This window comes from Anopheles gambiae, chromosome 2 (genome assembly GCF_943734735.2).
Source record: "Anopheles gambiae chromosome 2, idAnoGambNW_F1_1, whole genome shotgun sequence".
NCBI lineage: Eukaryota > Metazoa > Arthropoda > Insecta > Diptera > Culicidae > Anopheles > Anopheles gambiae.
The window spans coordinates 71,192,633-71,216,294 of record NC_064601.1 but is presented as its reverse complement, the minus strand read 5'-3'; the positions used below and the strand labels follow the sequence as shown (position 1 = coordinate 71,216,294).

General features: G+C 39.9%; 1 long non-coding RNA gene and 1 pseudogene across 1 annotated transcript; one reads left to right on the top strand and one right to left on the bottom strand.

The window, feature by feature from the left end:
• The first annotated feature begins 1,133 nt into the window (after window positions 1-1,133).
• The window catches only part of LOC133391811 (uncharacterized), a 28,563-nt pseudogene continuing 6,034 nt past the window's right edge, over window positions 1,134-23,662 (top strand).
• On the bottom strand, window positions 11,041-17,565 carry LOC133391813 (uncharacterized). The gene is made up of 3 exons (XR_009765276.1): window positions 17,237-17,565; window positions 17,085-17,176; window positions 11,041-14,038 (listed from the first exon to the last, which is right to left on the bottom strand). It is a non-coding gene; the product is annotated as an uncharacterized LOC133391813 (long non-coding RNA).

The window sequence follows — 23,662 nt, the reverse complement described above, 5'->3', positions numbered from 1 at the left end:
GAGAGCGGTTTATAAGAGAACTTTGTGAGAAGAAGGAAATTGTTTTGGAATATTGCCCTACGACTGTCATGGTTGCAGATATAATGACTAAACCATTAGGTCCGCAGAAACATGACATGTTTCGTAAGATGCTGAAGTTAGAATAACTGAGGAGAAAAATTCTTCGACATGAGGAGGAGTGTTGGAAGTCATGCCGAAGAACCCTGTTCCTATAAACCCTGTTCCTCTGAACGGTGTTTCCACGCCATAATATGGCTAAGACATTGAACTGTGTTTTAGCTGTCATCGAGCCGCGCTGACAGCTTCCGTGTGTGGATAAATGAGAGGTGAATAAAACGTGGATTTGCGCAGCAGAACAAATTGGTTTGTCCTCTTTTGTTTTACTCAGCGAATGATTAACATTGACTGCGTTCAACAGTAGCCGCATACAAGTAGCTATCATCTAGCCTTAGCTTCAGATTGCGCATTTATTCATTTAATCAAAACATATGTCATTTCGCGTAGCCAACCCTGAGCTTTAAACGTCATTTCCATACAATTTCAGATTGCGTCAAGATTGCGCATAAATTTTCAAGATTATATGTCCAAGACTTATAATTTGTTTTGACAGATAAATATATCAAACCGACACGTTTGACACATAAATATATGCGCAATCTGAGATCGCGCATATATTCGTTTTATCAAAACATAAGTCATTTTGCGTAGCCAACCCTGAGCTATAAACGTCATTTCCATACATTTTCAGATTGCGCCAAGATTGCGCATAAATTTTCAAGATTTAATGTCCGAGATATATAATTTTTTTTTGACCGATAAATATATCAAACCGACACATTTGACAGATAAATATATGCGCAATCTGAGATTGCGCATCGTCTATTGCTACGGTAAGGGTTTGTTCGTGTCGGATGTCGTGTTCGATTGCTGCTAGAGCGTCGCCTTAGGCAGCGCTCTAGCAGCAATCAAACACGACATCGAACATGAAAAATATATGGGATGTGACTTGTTCGATTTGATAACCAACAAATTGAACATGTCAAATCCCATACATTTTTCATGTTCGATGTCGTGTTCGATTGCTGCTAGAGCGCCGGGTTACCCGGCGCTCTAATCGAACACGGCACGAGCAATCTGTTCGATTGCTGCTAGAGCGCTGCCTTAGAATTGTTTAGTTCGTTCGGTGTGTTCAGCGGGGTCACCTAGAAAATGTGTTTATTCCAATCGTCCGTGTTGCCAACTAGATCATCTTGACGAATCACCCACATCTGCCATTTGTATTCTTTTGAATCGAGAGGTCGCTATTTTCAAGACAGCTGTCGTGGTACGTTTTTGTGTGTGAAGGATGAAGTGACGCTTTTTTGTGAAGCCGTATAATTTAGGCAATCATAGCAGGTAAATTATCTACAATTGCTTGGTCAATTTCTCGGTAAACTTTAAAATAAATTGAGAATATTTCCATATCGCCTCAGTGATTTCCATCGATATTCAGTGCCTACTAAATGAACGTTTAATCAGTGTGTATGTTCCTATAATGCGATTGAAAGACGAGAGTGGAATGTGAAATGTGTTTCGTTTTACAGCATATAACGCCAATTCCAAGATATGCGGTTTCTGGAATCTGACAGTGCCTTAAGCAGAATGTCGAATAGAAATCCGATAGTTTTTTTCATGTACATTCTATCTTCAACAGTAATCATATTTATATCCGATTATAGGATATAATTCGTGGTACGTTGCATACACAGAAAACTACTCTGAACTTCAGTAAAATTTAGTTAATTTTTTGAGCTGAAGGTTCAGAAATCCTTTCAGTAAAACGAATGTTTACTGAATCATTCAGTAATGCTCGGTGCTCACCAAAAGGACAGCTCGTTTTGCTGAAATCACAGTTAAACCAATACCATATTAATGATTTTTCAGTAATTGATTGCGATTGAAAATCGACTAAATACTTATTTCAAATTGAGTATTTTATTGATGCGCAGAGATCGCCAGTCGCTCATTTCATAGTCACACATGTGTTTGTTGTTGTACTGTTTTTATACTGTATTTTGCCGCAACAAGTGTAGCTGAAAGCGAAAGCGCTCACAGACACCACGAAATTTTCTCAAGCACAGTGGATTCTAGCAAAGGTGTTACACCAACATGGCTGCCAATTGTTTGAAATTAATCGCGTAAGCCGAAATCTTACCTGTAATTTCACAAGGGTGTCTGTAAGCGCCTACCAAAATAACTTTTTTCACATCATGAACAAGTAGGCCCCGCATTGTTTTCTTTTGATGTTCTGACTGACAGGTTAATTTGACAGAATGAATTGATGCAGTTTTCAGTAATTTGTTTTACTAATATTCAGTGAACCGCTCATGGTACAATCGGTCTCATGGTACAGTCGTCAACTTGTACGACTTAACAATATGCCCGTTATGGGTTTAAGCCCCAAATGGAGCGTGCCGCCGTACGTAGGACTGACTATCATGCAAGGGGGGGGGGGGGGGGGTTTTAAGTCACTGAAAGCCAAGCCCACTTGTTGTGGGACCGACAACGGTTGTTGAGCCAAAAGAAGAAGAACAAGAATGTATTTCAAAAGGAAACATTTTCTTGGCATGGATTTCTGCTCATACGCGAGCGATTTCAGAATCAGAAAAATTATTAATACAACATCATAATTCTGAAATAATTATCTACCATTAGTATGACTTCATAATCATTACTTCATTGTCGTCTCAAACACATATTCATAGCAATAAGCTGTAATTTTGATAATTTATTTACGCTGCATATCTCAAAGGTCTAGAAATGGTTTTAACAAGTAGTCTTAACAGAGTTCTGTAGATGGGCCCTTTCAGTCTTACGAGAGTTTTATTATTGTCTCATTGGGTCATACAAGACATTCAAATGTAAAAAGGAGGCTTAATGAAATAACTGTTACGACAACGTTAAAACTGTGATAAGATTTAAATTGTTACTTGGGATTGGCTCGGCATTCGGGCGTGGGCAGGCCCGTAGGCGTCATGTGGATTAGGCATGGGCAAAACGATTCTTTTCACCGAACGCGAACGAACTAGTTCGCTCACCAAAAAGAACCGAACGCGAACGACGATTCTTTCGTTCTTTGTTTCATGAGGTTTTTATTCATAAAGAACGCTCGTTATCTTTTTCATTTACCCACCATAGACGCATACTGTAGCCAAAGAAGTACTCATTCTGCGGTTGAAACCAATAATTTAAAAACATTAAACACTCGGCTGTCTGGTCAACACAATCCATCGCAAAACCGACCAAAAACTGTAAAACATGTAAAGCATGTAAAAAAATAATACGAGCAAAAATGTCTCCTGCATATATTGTACCCCATGCCTTATACACACTTAAGGATTCTATTTAAAAAAACTACTTAAATATGGATCAACATGATGAACGCAATCAATTCAGTTCAGTTCATTCGCGAACAATGACTAATCCGTTTGAACGGGCTCGATCTATTGAATTGTATAGGTATAATATCCATACCAACAGAACACAGATCGATCACCAGTTCGAACGCGTTCGATGAATTCAGTTGTGTAGGTACGATTTACACACCAACAGAACACAGATCGAACACCAGTTCGAACTAGAGATGAGTTCGCCGGATCGCACCCACGGTTCCGCTCCGATTCCGGCAAGTATGATTCCGATTCCGACTCCAGAGAAACGGAATCGCTAGTTCCACCGGAATCGTCCGGAATCGCCCGGAATCGCCCGGAATCGTCCGGAATCGTCCGGAATCGCCCGGAATCGTCTGGAATCGTCTGGAATCGTCCGGAATCGACCGGAATCGACCGGAATCGCCCGGAATCGACCGGAATGGACCGGAATCGCCCGGAATCGCCCGGAATCGACCGGAATCGACCGGAATCGCCCGGAATCGACCGGAATCGCCCGGAATCGCCTGGAATCGTCCGGAATCGTCAGAATAGTCGGAATTAAATTACATTTCATGTCCAGTGGCGCGTTAAACGGTGGGCGGACTGGGCGGCTGCCAGGGGCCCCGGGGATCTAGGGGGCCCCGTCATTGTGGATGTTCGACTTCGTATCGATTCTACCCCCCCTCCCCCCCTGGATGATACTTTTACCATCTATTTCAAATAGACTTATTTTTAATTAATTAATTTTTCCCATCGCTTCAAGCACTGTATCACGAGGGCCCCTAACTGCAGAAAACTGGGGCCCCATACTACTCAAAGCAGCACATTAAATGTTCTAAGAAATCTGACAATATTTGCATCAAAGTCGCAAGCGAAGATCGCTGCGACTCGCGCGCACAGCTCAAATCAATACCTCATCATCGTTGGCGCAAAGTATTGGACAGAGCGAAAAATCGTCAATTTTTGCTGGTGTGGGTGGCCTGTGCACGAGACATCCAAACCCAAAACCACGCAGAGCAACTTGCTGCTAAAATGGAATACACAGAACGCTGCGCTTAACTACCACCGAAAACCCGTTACACAACACAAGCATACAACACACCCAAACAAAAATTTAAAGGCCCCGAAACACAATATCAATACACCGGCTCGTAGCCGGTAAAAGTAGCAGGAAAAATTGACTAACACCAAGCAAGCAACGGTGCTCCAGTGGGTAGAGGTTTCATTCGAGAAACGATTCCATCGATATCGATGTGTGCGCTTTTCAATTTGGCTTGGATGAAACGTGCCTGTGTTTGTCTGGGGGCCCCTATACTTGTTTTGCAGATGTGTGCCGAAAACAGACAGCTGTTTTCACGCGAAAAATGGTATTCACATCTCAAGCCTGAGATCGTGGAGCGTGCCTGCTTTTTAGCGTGAAGACAAGATAAAAAACCGTTACCGTTAAATCTATACTGAAGCCAAAACTCAAAGGTGGTTTACGGGGCCCCAACGATTATGTGGACTCTTCGATGAAGGGGCCCCGGCGGTAAGGGCCCCCGTCGATAAGGGGCCCCGTCTACAAGGGGCCCCGTCAATGAAGGGCCCGTCCATTTGGTGTCTTGGTGTGGATGGTCGATGCACGAGCTCACCAAAAAATACGCGGAGACACTTGCTGCTAAAATCCAATGCACAGAACACAGAACCGAACGCTGCGTTTAACCACAAAGAAAACCCGTTACAACAGCCACTAGCACACATCATATACTGACAAAAATTTAAAGGCCCCTACACAAAATTTCAATACACCGGATCGTAGCCGGAGAAATTAGCAGGAAAAATTGACACCAAGCTCGCGTCGCTTTAAAAAGCCTAGGAAGGTCGTTTGGTCAACGGTGCTTCAGTGGGTTGAGGTTTCATTCGAGAAATGGTTAAATCGATGTTATTGTGTGCGCTCTTGGCTGGGATGAACCGTCCTGTTCTTGTATACGGGGCCCCTGCTACCGCTTTGCGATTGTGTGCCGAAAGCAGACGATTCCGGGCGATTTCAGTCGATTCCGGTCGATTGCGACTGTTCACGTTCCGGCCGCCGCGCATCTGTCAATGCTGGCTGTCGTACATTTGAGCCAGGAATGTCGCGCACTGAGTTCCTCAATATCGTTCGACATGCAATCTAGCTTCTTGTGTTACTGTTTGTATCTATTTGTATTACGTTATGCACTGAATAAATGACATGAAATGAAATGGAATTCCGACGATTCCGGGCGTTTCCGGACGATTTCGGTCGATTCCGGTCGATTCCGGACGATTCCGGACGGTTCCAACGACTCCGCACGATTTCGACGATTCCAGACGATTCCAGGCGGTTCCGGCTTGTCGGATTGAACCTACCCTTCGGAAGTGGGTCCGAAATTTGTTGGAATCGTTCGGACCCAGTTTCGCTTTTTTGTGCGTTTTGCCCAACTCTAGTTCGAACGCGTTCGATTAATTCAGTTGTGTAGGTACGATTTACACACCAACAGAACACAGATCGAACCCCAGTTCGAACGCGTTCGATGAATTCAGTTGTGTAGGTACGATTTATACACCAACAGAACACAGATCGAACACCAGTTCGAACGCGTTCGATGAATTTAGTTGTGTAGGTACGATTTACACACCAACAGAACACAGATCGAACACTAACGGATCAGATCGAACGCGTTCGATGAATTCAGTTGTGTAGGTACGATTTACACACCAACAGAACACGTATCGAACACTGCTGGACAAATTCGACGATTATGGGTACGATTTCAACACCAACAGGGTACATTTTGATCTCTGACGACCCGTTCGCACGGTGCGAGAAAGAGCGAGAAAGCAATATGATTTTGCACGTTTTATTACCACATTTATGTGTGCCGTCGAACACTGAACGGAACGTTCGAACGCGTTCGGTGTAGTCAGTTTCTTCCAAAAGTCCTGGTCGTTCTTTTTGCTAAGAACCTCGTTCGTTCGTGCACTTTACCGAACTGTTCGAACGGTACGATTCTTGTTCATTTTACACGTGCCTAATGTGGATGCTCGCATTCGAAGTCGGAATCGTCCGGCGTAATTCGGAGTCGTTTGGAATCGAAGTCATTCGGAGTCGGAATCGTCCGGAGTCGGTCAAAGTCGCTCGGAGCTGTCCGGAGTCCCTCGGAGTCGTTCGGAGTCGGAATCTGCATATCGTTCTGCATATCGTAACTCGTGTGATCGAAAGTGTCCCGTTTTGGGGGTTTACTACAACGCCGTCCACGCGCTTTATCGACGTTATAACAGAATCTACCGCAAGTACAGTATCGGACAGAATGATAGGACCCTAGTTTTTTCAACGCAGCATGCACTCGTTGGGACAGGTTTATGTTTGGTTTGTGTGTGTGTGTGTGTGTGTGTGTGTGTGTGTGTGTGTGTGTGTGTGTGTGTGTGTGTGTGTGTGTGTGTGTGTGTGTGTGTGTGTGTGTGTGTGTGTGTGTGTGTGTGTGTGTTTGTGTGTGTGTGTGAATGTATGTGTGAATGTGTATTGGTGTGTGTGTTTGTTTCACAAGTATGTCGTTTCGGATAAATTTCTTAGTAGTTTTTTGTGTTCTGGGTTTGGTTTTTGATGTAATAAGCAGGACCACCGCCCTCGCGATCACTGTTTTTTCGATATATTAACAATTTTACGGTCTTCTTTCGCCGTGGTCTTCTGAGGACGTCCGGTTGACTTGCGCGTTTCGGTTGTCCAAGCGCGTTTCAGTTGTCTAAGCACGTTTCGGTTGTCCGAAGCGCGTTTGCCACAAAAGAACTCGATCGTTCTGCGCTTAATGCCAGCAGCCGCCATTCGCTTGATGATATGGCGCTGATAATCGGTACAATGTTTACCTCGACCCATTGTTACTAACATTGCTAGCTTGGACCGTCAAGAACGCACTGGTTAAAAACTTTGACACGACTGATCCGGAGCTCTGCCTGCGTTCTGCTTCTATACGCGATGAATTAAATCGTTGTAGAGCAGCGAAAAAAGCGTATGGATAAAAACTATCAATGGGTAAGCGAGTGAGTGTCTACCCATTTAAATCGAGAACAGAATACTGCCGTGCTCATGAAACAAAACGCCCATTGAAAAGAACAACTGCGCGCCAGCTCAATGCACGCACAAAGTTTCCCATGCACACACAACGTTCAACGCAGAGATGCACGCAGGCCTTTCAGTGGCGTGCACTGGAGAAACACCTGTGAGGGAATGCCGAGTTCATTGCTATTGTGCGCGTGTCCATTTTGCATCGCTGCACATGCACATTTATCAACCAGCACACCTGCGTTTTCGTCCGAGGAACAAGCGCTGCTGTCGATGCAAACTTTAGCTTTTATCCAAGTGTAAACGCACGATGTTTCACATCATAACACGCATTACTTTCAACGCAATATGACATCATGGCAAGCTACGTTTTTCAGACACAAACCCGCGCACACACACACACACACACACACACACACACACACACACACACACACACACACATAAGTAACGTGGTAAAACAAGTGCACGGTGCGTTGAAAAAACCAGGGTCCTATCTTAATGTCCGATACTGTACCTACGTAATATATATAAAAAAAGCTGCGCGTGCATCCTCAACGCTTCTGGAGCTACGCAAACAATAAGCGCAAATCTTCCGGTTTCCCAGGTTTGATCTGCTACAATGGGAACCGAGCTTGCCAGATATGTGCGAATTGTTTGCTACACGTTTTGAGGACACTTTTGTTCCTGACAACATGCACCCCGAGGCCCTTCATGCTGCAGTTACTAACACATTTGCTGATGCACTTCAACCCATGCTACCGATCATTTATATCTCGTCTGTCACCCGCGCCATAGATCGCCTAAAGATGTCCTACACCGCTGGCCCTGATGACTTCCCGGCAGTGATCCTGAAAAAGCACTGTTGCGTTGATTGCTCCGTTACTAATAAAAATCTTCGCGGAATCGCTACGTTCATGCACCTTCTCTGTCTCTTGAAAGGTCTCATGGTTAACAACAATCCATAAGAAAGGCTGCAAGAATGAGGCTTCTAACCATCCCGGCATTACATAAAGCGTATGACGCTGCGAAAGTGCTTGAGCTGCTTGTATATGAACCGTTACCGGCTTCTGCCCGCAATTACTTCAGTCCGAATCAGCACGGATTTGTCCGCAACTTATTAACAACCACAAACCTTATGCAATTCTTCAGTAGCTGCCATTAATCCATTGATGCTCGCTTTCAAGTAGATGTCATTTACACCGATTTAAAAGCCGCCTGTGACCGGATAACTCACGCCATATTACTAGCAAAACTCGACAGACTTGGCCTTCCAGATCCTCTAGCTACATAGCTGTAATCATACCTAATGGGCCGTACTTATTCCGTTACGATGGGGCCCTATCTCTCTAGATCCTTTCGTGCTTCATCCGGCGCCCCGCAAGGCTTCAATCTAGGACTTTTACTATTTGTCCTTTACATAAATGATGTTTCTACGATCCTTCCGGACCCGCTCTACGCGAACGATACCAAAATCTGTCGCCAATTCCAGGGACCAGACGACCATCGGATACTCCAGGCTTCACTGGGAGACTTCGAAAGCTGGTACACGCAAAACTCCTTAACCATTTGTGTCGATAAGTATGTTACCGTTCGCGCTCTCCAGTGCATTTCGACTACACACTAAACGGGTAAACTTTGCAAAGAGCCCATAGTGTCAAGGACTTGGGTGTTTTCGTTGACGCGAAACTCACGTTTGAGCAACACCTTGATCACGTTGTGACAAGATGCAGTCTATTGTTAGGATTAGTCGTTAACATGACTCGCGAGCTCTCTGACCCAATCTGCACCAAAACTATAGATCGAACGGTGTGGCCTGAATTCTTCTGGTTGCGTAGCTATGGCATAATCTGATTTGCTGAGCGTGTTATAATGAATGTGTTGCAATGGTGTGATTTGGTTTTACAATGTGTCTATAGCTGATAGTGTTTATTATAATAAGTTCTGTATATCAGATATGCTACATTCATTACAATACGAACATGTTATTTTAATTCGTATTCAGCATTCAGCTCTTGCACGGTTTTCGATTGCTGACTTCTCTTCACTTGCTTATGTCCGAAAAAGTTTAATCAGTCCTGCGGGGAGACGGTTTGAATGAGATTCGATTCACAGTGCTGCCATAGAAAAGACCGACCAAGATACCGTCTCCAATCCGACCGCCGAAACAAGAAAAAAAAACAAAACATTCTTACGCGAAATAAGTATTTCAAACTTGTAAATGTCTCCCCCGTTACCAAATACCGCAATGCTATTAGAAGCCTTTCTTGATGTGATCGCTTCTCGCATTTTTGAATCTATACGGCTTATTTCTGGACCGACCAAGACATAAAGACGATCGAAATCTTCGTGTTCCATCCGTATAAAAATGTTTATGATGAATTTTGCCGTGTTGTTTGATGGACTTCAATTATTGATCTAAATTTTATATCATATGCTTTAAAGATAATCAACGCGAAAGCAAACATCACCAGTGATATATGGTATCATTTCATAAAATCTGTGGGAGCAGCTAAGTGCCGTTATTGTCGACAAGTACTGTCACACTTGAAGGAATCTACATCAAATTTGAAACGGCATATGGATCGTAAGCATCCGACAGTTCCGCTGCAGAGGAGTAACCAGCCATCGATATCAGATTCACAATTTGATGCTGGATCAGAAGGTACTTCGGCTCAAACAAATGTTCGCGGCAAAGAAGATTTTTTTTTAAATCCATTAAACCAATGAGCTCAGATGCAAAGAAAGAACTTGCCATTCAATTGCTATTGATGATATGTACAGAATATCATCCTTTTTCGATTGTAGAGGATTAAAATTTCACGCAGTTTGTAAAAACATTAAATTCTAAGTATGAATCACCCAGTAGAAAAAGCATTTCAAACGGAGCATTGCCTGCGCTGTACAACGATACTCTGGAAGTCGTAAAGAGAAGTATAATAACAAGTTCATTAATTTTATTAAGAGTAGATTGTTGGATTGACGTTAACAAAACTAGATTTTGCTCAGTAACAATACATTTTATAAACAGTTTGTACGATCTTTGTAGTCATTTGCATGAATGTTAGGAATTTTCAATAAGTCATACCGGTAAAAATATTGCCGCTTGGATTACTAATGTAACAGACACCTTCCAATATCTGAAAAAATCTGTTTTGGAGACTGATAATGCTGCTAATATGAAAACAACTGTAGTCATATTAAATATTCCTCATCTTTCAGGCGGTGCCCGCACGCTCAATTAAGTCCTTAAGGACGAGATATAGTAACGCATTTCGAAAAAAGCTCCAAAGCTACCCAAAAACTATCTGAGAGACAATAGGATTTCAATTATCCCTAATTAAAGTTAAAAACCCGTTGTCCTATTCGTTGGAATTATGCATTTGAAATGTTTAAACGTTTCAACCAAGACAGAGTTCCATTAGCTTCATGTGGTTGCTGTGGTTGCTGCATTAAAAATCAATTCTAGGCTAGATGACGAAGATTGAATAATAATAGAACAGGCAATTTTTTTATGTTTAATACCGTTACAACCGAAATTATGGCAGAGAAAATTGTCACTTTCCCCGCCATGCAATTTCCAGTGATTTGCGAGGACGCGCAAGGGCTCGCACGTCATACAAGTTCACCGCCCCAGAGCCCTCGCATTAAAGAGCTTGCGAGCCTAGGCAGTTTTTTCGCCGCTAGTGTTAGCAGTTATAATTATAGCACCCCACAATTATAGAGAGCAGGTATAACATTGCAAATTATAGCTTACTAAACACCTAAATTTTGAGATTTTATTTAGAAAAATTCCACAAAAATTGAAATAGTGATCTGCCATAATTTCGGTTGTAACGGTATTAAACATAAAAAATTGCCTGTTCTATTATTATTCAATCTTCGTCATCTAGCCTAGAATTGATTTTTAATGCAGCAACCACAGCAACCACATGAAGCTAATGGAACTCTGTCTTGGTTGAAACGTTTAAACATTTCAAATGCATAATTCCAACGAATATGACAACGGGTTTTTAACTTTAATTAGGGATAATTGAAATCCTATTGTCTCTCAGATAGTTTTTGGGTAGCTTTGGAGCTTTTTTCGAAATGCGTTACTATATCTCGTCCTTAAGTACTAAATTGAGCGTGCGGGCACCGCCTGAAAGATGAGGAATATTTAATATGACTACAGTTGTTTTCATATTAGCAGCATTATCAGTCTCCAAAACAGATTTTTTCAGATATTGGAAGGTGTCTGTTACATTAGTAATCCAAGCGGCAATATTTTTACCGGTATGACTTGTTGAAAATTCCTAACATTCATGCAAATGACTACAAAGATCGTACAAACTGTTTATAAAATGTATTGTTACTGAGCAAAATCTAGTTTTGTTAACGTCAATCCAACAATCTACTCTTAATAAAATTAATGAACTTGTTATTATACTTCTCTTTACGACTTCCAGAGTATCGTTGTACAGCGCAGGCAATGCTCCGTTTGAAATGCTTTTTCTACTGGGTGATTCATACTTAGAATTTAATGTTTTTACAAACTGCGTGAAATTTTAATCCTCTACAATCGAAAAAGGATGATATTCTGTACATATCATCAATAGCAATTGAATGGCAAGTTCTTTCTTTGCATCTGAGCTCATTGGTTTAATGGATTTAAAAAAAAATCTCCTTTGCCGCGAACATTTGTTTGAGCCGAAGTACCTTCTGATCCAGCATCAAATTGTGAATCTGATATCGATGGCTGGTTACTCCTCTGCAGCGGAACTGTCGGATGCTTACGATCCATATGCCGTTTCAAATTTGATGTAGATTCCTTCAAGTGTGACAGTACTTGTCGACAATAACGGCACTTAGCTGCTCCCACAGATTTTATGAAATGATACCATATATCACTGGTGATGTTTGCTTTCGCGTTGATTATCTTTAAAGCATATGATATAAAATTTAGATCAATAATTGAAGTCCATCAAACAACACGGCAAAATTCATCATAAACATTTTTATACGGATGGAACACGAAGATTTCGATCGTCTTTATGTCTTGGTCGGTCCAGAAATAAGCCGTATAGATACAAAAATGCGAGAAGCGATCACATCAAGAAAGGCTTCTAATAGCATTGCGGTATTTTGCAACGGGGGAGACATTTAAAAGATTGAAATACTTATTTCGCGTAAGAATGTTTTGTTTTTTTTCTTGTTTCGGCGGTCGGATTGGAGACGGTATCTTGGTCGGTCTTTTCTATGGCAGCACTGTGAATCGAATCTCATTCAAACCGTCTCCCCGCAGGACTGATTAAACTTTTTCGGACATAAGCAAGTGAAGAGAAGTCAGCAATCGAAAACCGTGCAAGAGCCGAATGCTGAATACGAATTAAAATAACATGTTCGTATTGTAATGAATGTAGCATATCTGATATACAGAACTTATTATAATACACACTATCAGCTATAGACACATTGTAAAACCAAATCACACCATTGCAACACATTCATTATAACACGCTCAGCAAATCAGATCATACCATACACACCCGGAAAAGCTCAGGCCACACCGTTCATGTAAAAACAATTGTGACACACTTAACAGAACCAACCGAAACGTACAACATAAGTAGGAACAGTGTATGCATTATAACCCAAAGCAGGAGCAGTGTAAGCATTAAACCCAAAACAGGAACTTAGTGACAAACCATTGGTTTTGTCAACAAAAGATAACCGTAACTAGTTTAGTGAAAACAATAACTTTCTAACATATAACCCGGAACCAAAGGTGCGAAGCCTTTAACTTCTTTTGAGTATAAATAAAACCAACTCCGACTTCTCATTTAAAGAGTTTAGTTATGTCCCCCTGCCCAAGATAAGGCCTCTAAACTCCAACGTTTTCAGTAAGGGAAACCACCTAAAAGTTTCTATGATCGCCTGGACGATCAAGTGTCGAAAGTCCGCGTCGAAACAGTATCCACCTCAGTTCTGCTTAATTCGGCAAACGATGACCTTCCTTAAAAGATGTTTGAAGGCCACCCTGGCCAACGCGAGTTCAAAGTTGCTACATGGCAACCGTCCCAAAATCGAAAAACCCGTGACCATCTAAAAAAATACCACATGAGTATGGCATAATTTTAGGTTTCTAAATCGTCGATTACCAAAATTGTGAAGGATGTGTATGCTTGTTTAAATAAACATTTGCGGAGCTACGTTAAGGTATGTTTTTATAAACATTATTATTATTATTTTTGGAGATCCCACTGTAGCATCGTCTGCTGCAAATGATCTGTGGCATCGTTTTGTTGCTCGGGTGGTAAATGGTTCAACCATGTCCCCACCCACTGGCCAAACCTGGTAAAATAGTTTCCCGCTGTTGTTGGTGCTGGGGTTGGTGCTAGGATTAGTGCTGGGGTTGGTGCTGGGGTTGGTGCTGGGGTTGGTACTGGTGTTGGTGCTGGAGTTGTTGGTGCTGCGGTTGTTGGTGCTGGAGTTGTTGGTGCTGGGATTGTTGGTTGCGGCGGAATTGAGGAATAGGAACAAGTAGGGATTGAGTGGGCTTCGGTGGAGGTTTGTAGGTCTAGGTCGTCTTCGTTATCGAAAAGAGAAAAAAATAATAATAAGATAGCATAATCAAATGTTATTAACAAAAGAAATAAGGTTGCATTGCAATCCAACGACGAGCAATACATATGAATTTTATAACATATGACATAAACAATTAATTTATCTTTGCATGTGTTATTATCATTTCTGATGCCGTCCACAGCACAAGAGTGGAATAAGAAATCAAAAAAGTTTGAACAAAGGTGGAATTTTCCGCATGCTATTGGGTGCATTGATTTGGGACTGATTTTGGGAAAAGTCAAGTAGTAAAGGATCAGAGTATTATAACTATCAAAATTATTTCAGCATTGTAGTAGATACCGATTACAACTCTTTACACGCAAATATTGGAGAAAAAGGTTGAATATCTAACGGAGGTATGTGTAACAGGTTGGCTGATAAGTCCCCGGTCTAACAAAGAAAAACACATTTTTTTGTCAAAATTCGTTTTTATTATTCAACATAGTTCAAGTTAGTAGTTAGTTTTTATTATTCCCTTCAAGAGCGATACAACGATTATAACGACCTTCCAATTTTTTGATACCATTTTGGTAGTACTCCTTCGGTTTTGCCTCAAAATAGGCTTCAGTTTCGGCGACCACCTCTTCATTGCAGCCAAATTTTTTTCCCTGCGAGCATCTTTTTGAGGTCTGAGAACAAGAAAAAGTCGCTGGGGGCCAGATCTGGAGAATACTGGTGGGTGGGGAAGCAATTCGAAGCCCAATTCATGAATTGTTGCCATCGTTCTCAATGACTTGTGGCACGGTGCGTCGTCTTGGTGGAACAACAAAATAACAAAAATTGCTTGACAAAAGACGCTCTGTCTCACAAACTAATTGACATACAGACGTCAAATTTTGACACGAATCATTTGAAGGTTGGTACTATATAAAAATAATATGCATTTAATACTAGCGGCGCCATCTATGTGTCAGACCGGGGACTTATCATCCAACCTGTTAGCAGATTTACTGCTAGCAGTTCAACCAACCCATAGAGCGACCTTATCAGTTATACAATCGTTACTAACCAAAAACCGGACGACATAACATTAAGAGTTGAACCAACTCAATAAACCACCTCAACATAATCGTTGTTAACCAAAACCATCCAACTAAAAACACATCCAAATTAACCAACAATCGAATCAGGTGAGACAGAAAACCTACCATGCAATACAGGGTTTCCCACGATTTATTGATTGGTTCCCATTAATTTTTGGTATATTCCCATATTTTTTTCGTGCGTTCCCACGATTTTTTGGTCGTTTCCCAGAATTTTTTGGTCTAATTGTATTGATATCCAATCGGAAAATACCAATAAATTATGGGATCGAACCAACAATCTATGGGATACTACCAAAAAATCGTGGGAACGCACCAAAAAATCATGGTAACTGACCAATAAATCGTGGGAAACCCTGTAAATGCTTAGCACACACAAACCGTAGGACAGGAAGCGCGAACCGACAATTTATAAAAAAACATAACGCGACGGTAATATGAAACGCGCCTCGCAAATCATAACGGATGCAAAACGATTGCGCAACAATAACGCCAAGTGATAAACAAACAACTGGACATTGACTTTATATTTTGATGAACGAACCTCAAACCAGGAAGGTTAGCAACCACATAATGAAAATAGGTCAATATTAGTCGTAAACATAAAATAAGTGTAAAAACACCTTGTGTCATCACTGTTTAAGAATTCGTAATAACTAAAGCTTATTCGAAACAGTGAGACAGTTCACTAGTTTCATACACATAGATCACTCGTGTTTAGTGTTTCTCCTCATTAGCAGAAGCCGCCGAAGGCTCTGCCCTATTGGTAACCACGTTTGGTTATCAGCTGTTCAGTCGGTTGACCGATCAGTAATACCCCTTCTACGGAAGAAGTGCAAGTTTGCACCATAATCGGTTAATACTCCCGCAGCGTTTTAACGCCGCCTGGAATCCGATCCATCGCGCAATTAAAGTCCCGTAGTACAACCCGTCCGTTGCATAAGTGCAACTTGACCATCTCTTCCTAACGAAGTGAACGAATGATACAATTCATTTGCAATTAAATCAACTACGGTACGTTCTCGCCTCTATACCCCGCCTCGTTCTACACTCTTCCTCCGCATCCCGCGCATCGATTTTTACCACACACGGTTCTGGTAAGCAAAGTGCGCGCCGAACCTACCACATATGTTTAAAAACACACGCTTGTACCAGAGGCTGGAAAACAACAGTTTGAACGTTCCGGAACCTGAAACACTGCGAGTTCTATATGCAATGCGAGTACCTTATTTTCTTTTAGGCGATAAAGCATTTGCTTTTACCAGGTACTGCATTCGACCATTTGGAGGCATGCATGCGGAAGGGACAATTGAAAGAGTTCTCAACAAACGTCACTCTCGTGCTCGGATGAGCGTTGAAAATGTGTTCGGGATTTTAGCCAACCATTTCCGCATTTTTAACAGCTCGAATCTGCTAGAGCCAGAAGAAGCTAAAACGGTTATTATGACAACAATATATCCGTAATTTTCATCGACAGAGTGCTTCACGCAATATATACACTCGCCCTTCATCTTTTGACAGGGTCGTCAATGGGCGTTTTGTAGAAGGCGAGAGAATATACGTTTACACATTACACATGATCTGAAGTATAATAATCAACTTCATGATTAATGCAATACAACTCTGCTGTGCGTTTTATTAAGCTGATAAGTAGTTATACAATCGTAGAATGTGAGTAGATTATATTCAGTTACACATTATATGAAGAATATGCCAACGCACATCGTCGCTAATATTCTTTTACTCATGCATTGTCCACCCACCATTGTTTAGATGAAATCAAGAGTTTAGAAGAAAAGTGAGTCACTCAGACTTTCAATGCTTAATTCAGTACAACGAAGATGGGAGTTCTTGCTATTCGGGAACGGTCCATATGAGGCCTCAACCCATGACGGGCATGTTGTTGCTGTGCCACAGGACCGCCGTGAGATATAATATTTACAGATAAATAACATAGCAACTTACCGTATCGAGATGCGTGCCGTCCTTCATGGTATCATCAAGGAACTTCATCGCGTCGAAGGCGAACCATCTTGGCCGAAAAACGTCCTCAGCCGCTACGAATGATAAAATTTTGTCATTGAACAGTTTCATATTATTTTAAATTTAATGAGTACCTGATCCGCTTTGCTGACTTTTACGCAGCTTGGACTTATATCTCCGGTAGCTGGTCAGCAGCTTCCTCCACTGGTAACTGGACTCTTCGACGGTAAGTTCCAAGATTCCACCAATCTCGGTCCACGCATCCCTACGCCGAATTCCGTTCTTGTAAAAATCCGACCGCTTTTGCCATAAAGCAGGCCGTCTTTCCACCTCGGCAATTAGCCGAAGGCTTTGCTCAACGTTCTGGAAGCAAATCAATAATTTATTTATTTATTTATTTATTTATTTATTTATTTATTTATTTATTTATTTATTTATTTATTTATTTATTTATTTATTTATTTATTTACAGGGTTTTCCAATTGAGTTTAGACTAGCCGCATACTTTTTTTGAATAGTCGCAATAGATTCTAGACTAGCATCCTATATTTTTGATTACGAGCAGTGGATTATTGACTAGGAGCAATTGATTTCAGCAGGTCCCTGCATGACAGCCTAAGAGCGTCGCGTTTATAGCACCCGGTGCGACAGATCGGCTTGAATAATAATCTGTGGATAAAATTTAATTTCATCCGCTCATTAGTTTAAAGCGTTTGTTTTACTGCTATATATCATCCACAAAATAAGATATATTTTATCTGATAGGTTTTTGGTGCTTTTGTTTTGATTTTATGAATGCACAATACAACACAAAAGCACTTAACGGCTGAATTGAAATATGCAGTAGTGAACCCACAGGCATAACCTAACCAAAAGCTAGATTAAGCAAGTTTTTCAGAGTGACCATTTATAGTTCTATCGATTTTCGATCAAATATCGGTTTACAATTGAGCACACTAAAACTCAGTTTTTCTAATCAAAAATCAAATATTTTTCTAAGTATTGATCGTTTAACCATAAAATTGGGATTTAATAAAATTTATGAATGAATAAAAAGTTGTTTTTACTGAAAATTACCGAATTTGCTTTAGATTTCCTACCGATAACCTCTAAAAACAATCTGGTCACTCCGCGCCAGCAACCGGTCTGCTGAAATCAATTGCTCCTAGTCAATAATCCATTGCTCGTAATCAAAAACAGAGGATGCTAGTCAAGAATCTATTGCGACTATTCAAAAAAAGTATGCGGCTAGTCTAAACTCAATTGGAAAACCCTGTATGTAACTCGAAAGAGCTGTAATATAAAATATTAAAATACACATAAACGTTCCTGTAAACATAAGAAACTTTTTTTTATCGCAGCGGCAACAGCAATAGCTTCCATTGTAGCAGTTGGGGTAGAGGTTGCAGCAAAAATGGTGCAGGAAGTCTGGGCCAGAAGGAATAATTGGTATTCCGGATTAGATGAAATATATCCTGTTGGAAGAAGACCAAAACCGCATAACCTAGATTCCAGGATCCCGAACCATAATAAGTGTATGCGGACCAATAAAAACACAACATCCCGTGGTACAGTCAGGTCAGTTCTCAAAAAGCTGCAATGTACAAATAAAACTTTTCAGTTCAATGGTATATTCCTGTAAAAATAAAGACTAGCTAGGTACATTAAATTAGTACAATTTTTAGACTCTATTTTTTTTACAATCAACAATTTTTACAATTTTTTAAATCAAACTCCAAAGCAGCTGTCGTTTTAAAAAAAATTGCGGGTAGCTGGAGAAGCAGCAGATGTGATGTTTTTTCCAAGCCGGAAAATACAGGGTTTTCCATTCCAATTAACAATTGTCCACAGTCTACTAGCAATCCTCGATTTGAAAAACACAATTGTCAACCACTTACAAACAAGTCAAGCCGTTTTTGGTACACTGCCAAAACCCAAAACTTACAGCCAAACCCAAAGCAAACCGTGCCGCATCTCACGTGTGTTTTCGAAGACGACAATTGTGAAATTGAAATGGACAGTGTACCAAAAACGGCTTTACTTGTTTGTAAGTGGTAGACAATTGTGTTTTTCAAATCAAGGATTGCTAGTAGACTGTGGAAGTTGTTAATTGGAATGGAAAACCCTGTAATCGAAATTGAATAATAATTCAATCGTTGCCCATATTTCTAAATTTATTTCGTAAAACCGTATACCAAATCACAAACACTGAACATGTATGATTTAAGGTAAAATAAAGCTACAAAAAACTCCCAACCATTGCTTTCACTACAAAAACACCGGTATCAAAAATATAATGATAATATATTACCAATTTTTCATAGTTCCGGCGATTCGGCACGTTCGGCGATTCGTTCTCCATGGCTGAAATCAAAATGTAATTAGATTTTTGTTTCAAAAATCAACGCATCATCTCATATTTATTCGTTTCAATACTTACCGCTATATGTAAATAAATGTATTATTCCAAGATTGCGCTAAGATTGAGCATATATTTTCGAGATTTATGTGTCCGAGATTTAAAATTTTTGATAAATATATCATTGTTGGAACCTTACAATAGCATGATAGAAGGGTTTTAACGACCAGTCGACATAAGCGTGAGGAATTGTTTAGGAGAAAAAGAGATAGGAAAAAAGGGAGAAAAAGCTAGGTGAAAAACGATAAAACGGTCTCGAAAGACAAATTCTGGCATTATCGTTAACGAACCGGCGGAATAAACAGACTAATTTTTTGGCAACCGCTAAAGTATAATAAAAAACCTTTAACGTGTTCGGCACTTAATTATTTTCCGCTTCGTTTTATAACAATCATATTAGGCCGTTTGACAACGTTGTTTCAGTGACCTGCTATCGCTTGGTATAACTTTGGTTTCGGTCCGTACGCCTCTCTGGTTTGATCGAGTTCCCGCATTTTTTGCTCTTCCAAAGCATGCTTCTTGGAGCGGTGAACTCGGTTCTCTTCGCGTCTGAACCGTGAATACTCCTCTGCGCATGCCCGCGTTCTATGCCGTTGCTGCATTTCTCGGTATGCAGTATACTTACGTTCGGTCACTTATCTGCAGTCATCGTCGAACCAGCCAGATTTGGTCTTTCCACGGTGTTTAAAAGTATTTAGATAAAGTAAATATTAAACATTAAACATTAGGCAATGAACATTAATACTAAATTAAACATAAATATACTTAAACCAAACATATATTATACATACGGCATCGTGATGGCATCCACCATCGTGTCGTCGACAAACGCCATGGCTTCGTAAGCAAACCATCTTGGCACGTACACCTCCGATGCGCCTAAAAGAAAAACAAATATAAATAATATAAATAATATATTTTTTAATCCTTAAATTAACATCAATTTACCTGCCCCACTGTACTTTGATTTTTTAACTTTACTCTTGTAGGTCCTATAGGAGTTGGGGAGGTTTTCCCACACTGCTTTAGCTTCAGCAGTTGGAAGCCCTACCTCACTACCTATAGCTGACCACCCCTCTTGTTGGACGTTGCGATTTTTGTAACTGTCCAACTTTTTGTTCCATAAGGATGGACGCTTCCTTACTGCCTCTATCAACGCACGGAACTACTCGATATCCTTAAAAAATATATAAATGTATACACATATCACTTATACGAAAATAATAAACGTGTGGGTGTTGGACCGAATATGTAAATACAGTATAGTGAGATATCTAGCTACTTTTATAACTAAGTACCTGTTTTGTGTAGTTTTGGATTGTTTTTTTGTGTTTTCCATTGCTAAAATTATATTAAAACCACTTAAAAATTAAATTTACTGATTATTTTTAACATACACAAAAGATGTATACATACCGTTTGCTTTTTGTTTTTCGTTTGTTTACCACCCTCTCGGACCTGAAATCTTTTTGACGTGAAGTTTACGCCTGGCAACCCAGTTTAATAATGTCCTTTGGACGTTGAAAATGCTGTTTTCGCAGCATCTTTACGTGCTATCGGTATTTGGAAAAACCCAGATTTTAGATCAATTGTGGAAAAATATTTACTTTGGCCAATGTTATCCATTATATCATCTATCCGAGGAATTGGATAAATGAAAGGCTTTGTAATTAAATTAAGAGCTCGAAAATCAACAACAATCCGGTATTTTCGTTCCCCATCAACATCAGATTTTTTCGGTATGCACATCACGGGAGCATTCCAAGGGCTCTTACTAGGTCTTATAATTTGTTGCTTTAACATTTCTTCTATATGTAACTCCATAATCGTATTTAATGCTGCCGGAAATCTATATTGGCGTTTGTAAATGGGAATATTAGAGTTTGTTTCTATTTCATGTGAAGCTGCATCTGTATATGTTAAATTATCCCCTGGCAAATAAAATATATTTTTAAAATCATTAATGACATTTTTTATATCTTTCGCTGTAGTCTGTTCTAAATGATCAAGACTAATTTTTCTCAACAATTCCACATATCTTTCAGAACCTATCAGTTGTATTTCCTTACTTGTTTCAACTACATCACAATCTATTTCTTGTTTCTCAATACGTGGAAGTTGTTCGAAATCTTCTGGTGGGGAAGCTAAATCGCATTCAATGCTATCAATAGGTAATTTTTCAATATTACTTTCATTGACCTCTCCGTTAACTGGACTTTTTAAGGATATGCTTTGAAAGTATTTATCGACTTTTACTGTGTATTCCTTTAGAAATTCTGCCCCCAAAATTCCTGGGACATTAAGCGTTTTAATTATATAAAATTTTATTGGGTATGTTGACCTACCAATATGTAAGTAAATTAGAATTGAACCTACTGTGTCGGATACTGTTCCATCAAAACTAGCAAATTTTATATTATCATTATAATCGATTGAAGATGCCCCAAGCTCTTTTGCTAATTCCAAACTTAGAAAGTTAAAGCAGGCCCCAGTATCAATTAAATAATAAATTTCTTTTGCTCCCATACATTTCGATAAAATTTTGGCCATTAATTTACCGTCTTTAATATAATCGATATTAAGCAATTCACTCTCTTCTACAAAATCGCTACATAAACCGTTATCAGATTTATTCTGATGTTCTTGACATGAACCGAAGAAGAATATATTATTTTGGCTTGTAGGAACACCAGTGTTTTTATTAAGATTGACTAGTGCTCCTTGTTTTAGTTTTTTTGATTCACAGTCGGATTATCGGATTGTTGGTGATTGTGTGAGCTGTTAGAGTTATTGTAGAGGTTGTTTTGAGAAGGCCCTTGTGTAAAATTATTTTGAGGTATTGTGTTTTGTGTGTTATTGTTTCTATATGGTGTAAAGTATCTTCTCGGGCGAGAATAATTATTATTAAAATTAGGAGGATTAGTATTATATGTTGTACTGTTGTGTTGGGGTATCCCAAAATTATTAATATGTGAATGGTTTAGGCTACTGTTACCATTATCGCAGCGTTTTCTACTATCAGTGCTACAATCTACATTAGGAGCAGTTTGGTTATTTGGATAGGTGTAATTATAGCTGTTTTGGCACGGGTTCATGGAACTCTCATTGCTGTAAGTTTCGAAAAATTGCGTGCGGTTTAATCTTTCCTCGATCTTTCGGATATGTTCGATTTGCACTACCTCTTCCTGGATATATTCCAAAAGTTCATCAAAACTGAGATGCTTATTGGTTCTCGCAAGAGTTTTTAATTCCGGGTTCTTTAAACCAGCCAAAAAATGTATTTTTAAGTTTTTCAGTGCGTATGAATCTTCCGTATTTGCTCTATCGTTATTAATAATATGATCTTTAAGTTTCATCACTCTTTCTTTGTATTTGGAAAAAGGTTCCTTGACCTCTTATTGCAGCGTCTCGACTTGCTGGAAAATGGCTTCCAAGCTAAACTTTTCTCCAAACACTTTTATCAGATTCATTTTAACACTGTTCCACGAATCATCCAAAATTCGATTAAAAGAACCCGCAGCCTCTCCCTTCAATTTGAACATTACCGTTCGTATAAGGTCTTCTTCTGATTCCCCTTCAGGAATTTGTTTCGCAAAATACTCTATTTGATATAGAAAACCGTCCAGATCTTTTGCTGTTCCGTGATATTCCGGAATGTAAAGCATTGCTTTCTCTATCGGAAATTCGTACGCCATACTTGAAATTGTACCGTTTAACGCTCTCTCGATTTCGACACTTTGGTTAAGAAGCTCTGCTTTGAGGATCTGGAGGCGTTCTTTATAACTATATTCCTGATTCATACAGGATTCGCTAACAGTTGTGGAGTTTAAGTTGTATGTAGGTTGGAATGCACAAATATTAGTTAAGCTACCTGTATTAATTTGAATTGCTCTATTTCTAAGTGCTAACACCCTATTGTTCATCACCTTACGCCCGAAAATAAAATGAAGGATTTGGGAATAAATTACAAAGAGAAAGATCGTACAAACTATCTTAACTATTTATGTATTTTTTTTTTCTAATTATATTTAAAACGAATTAATAAAAGATTCAAAAGAACTTATGTGTAGTATTATTCACTATAATTTAATATCACTCACTATAACGCTGCTATTTTCCGCCACCACTTACCCAAAAAAAT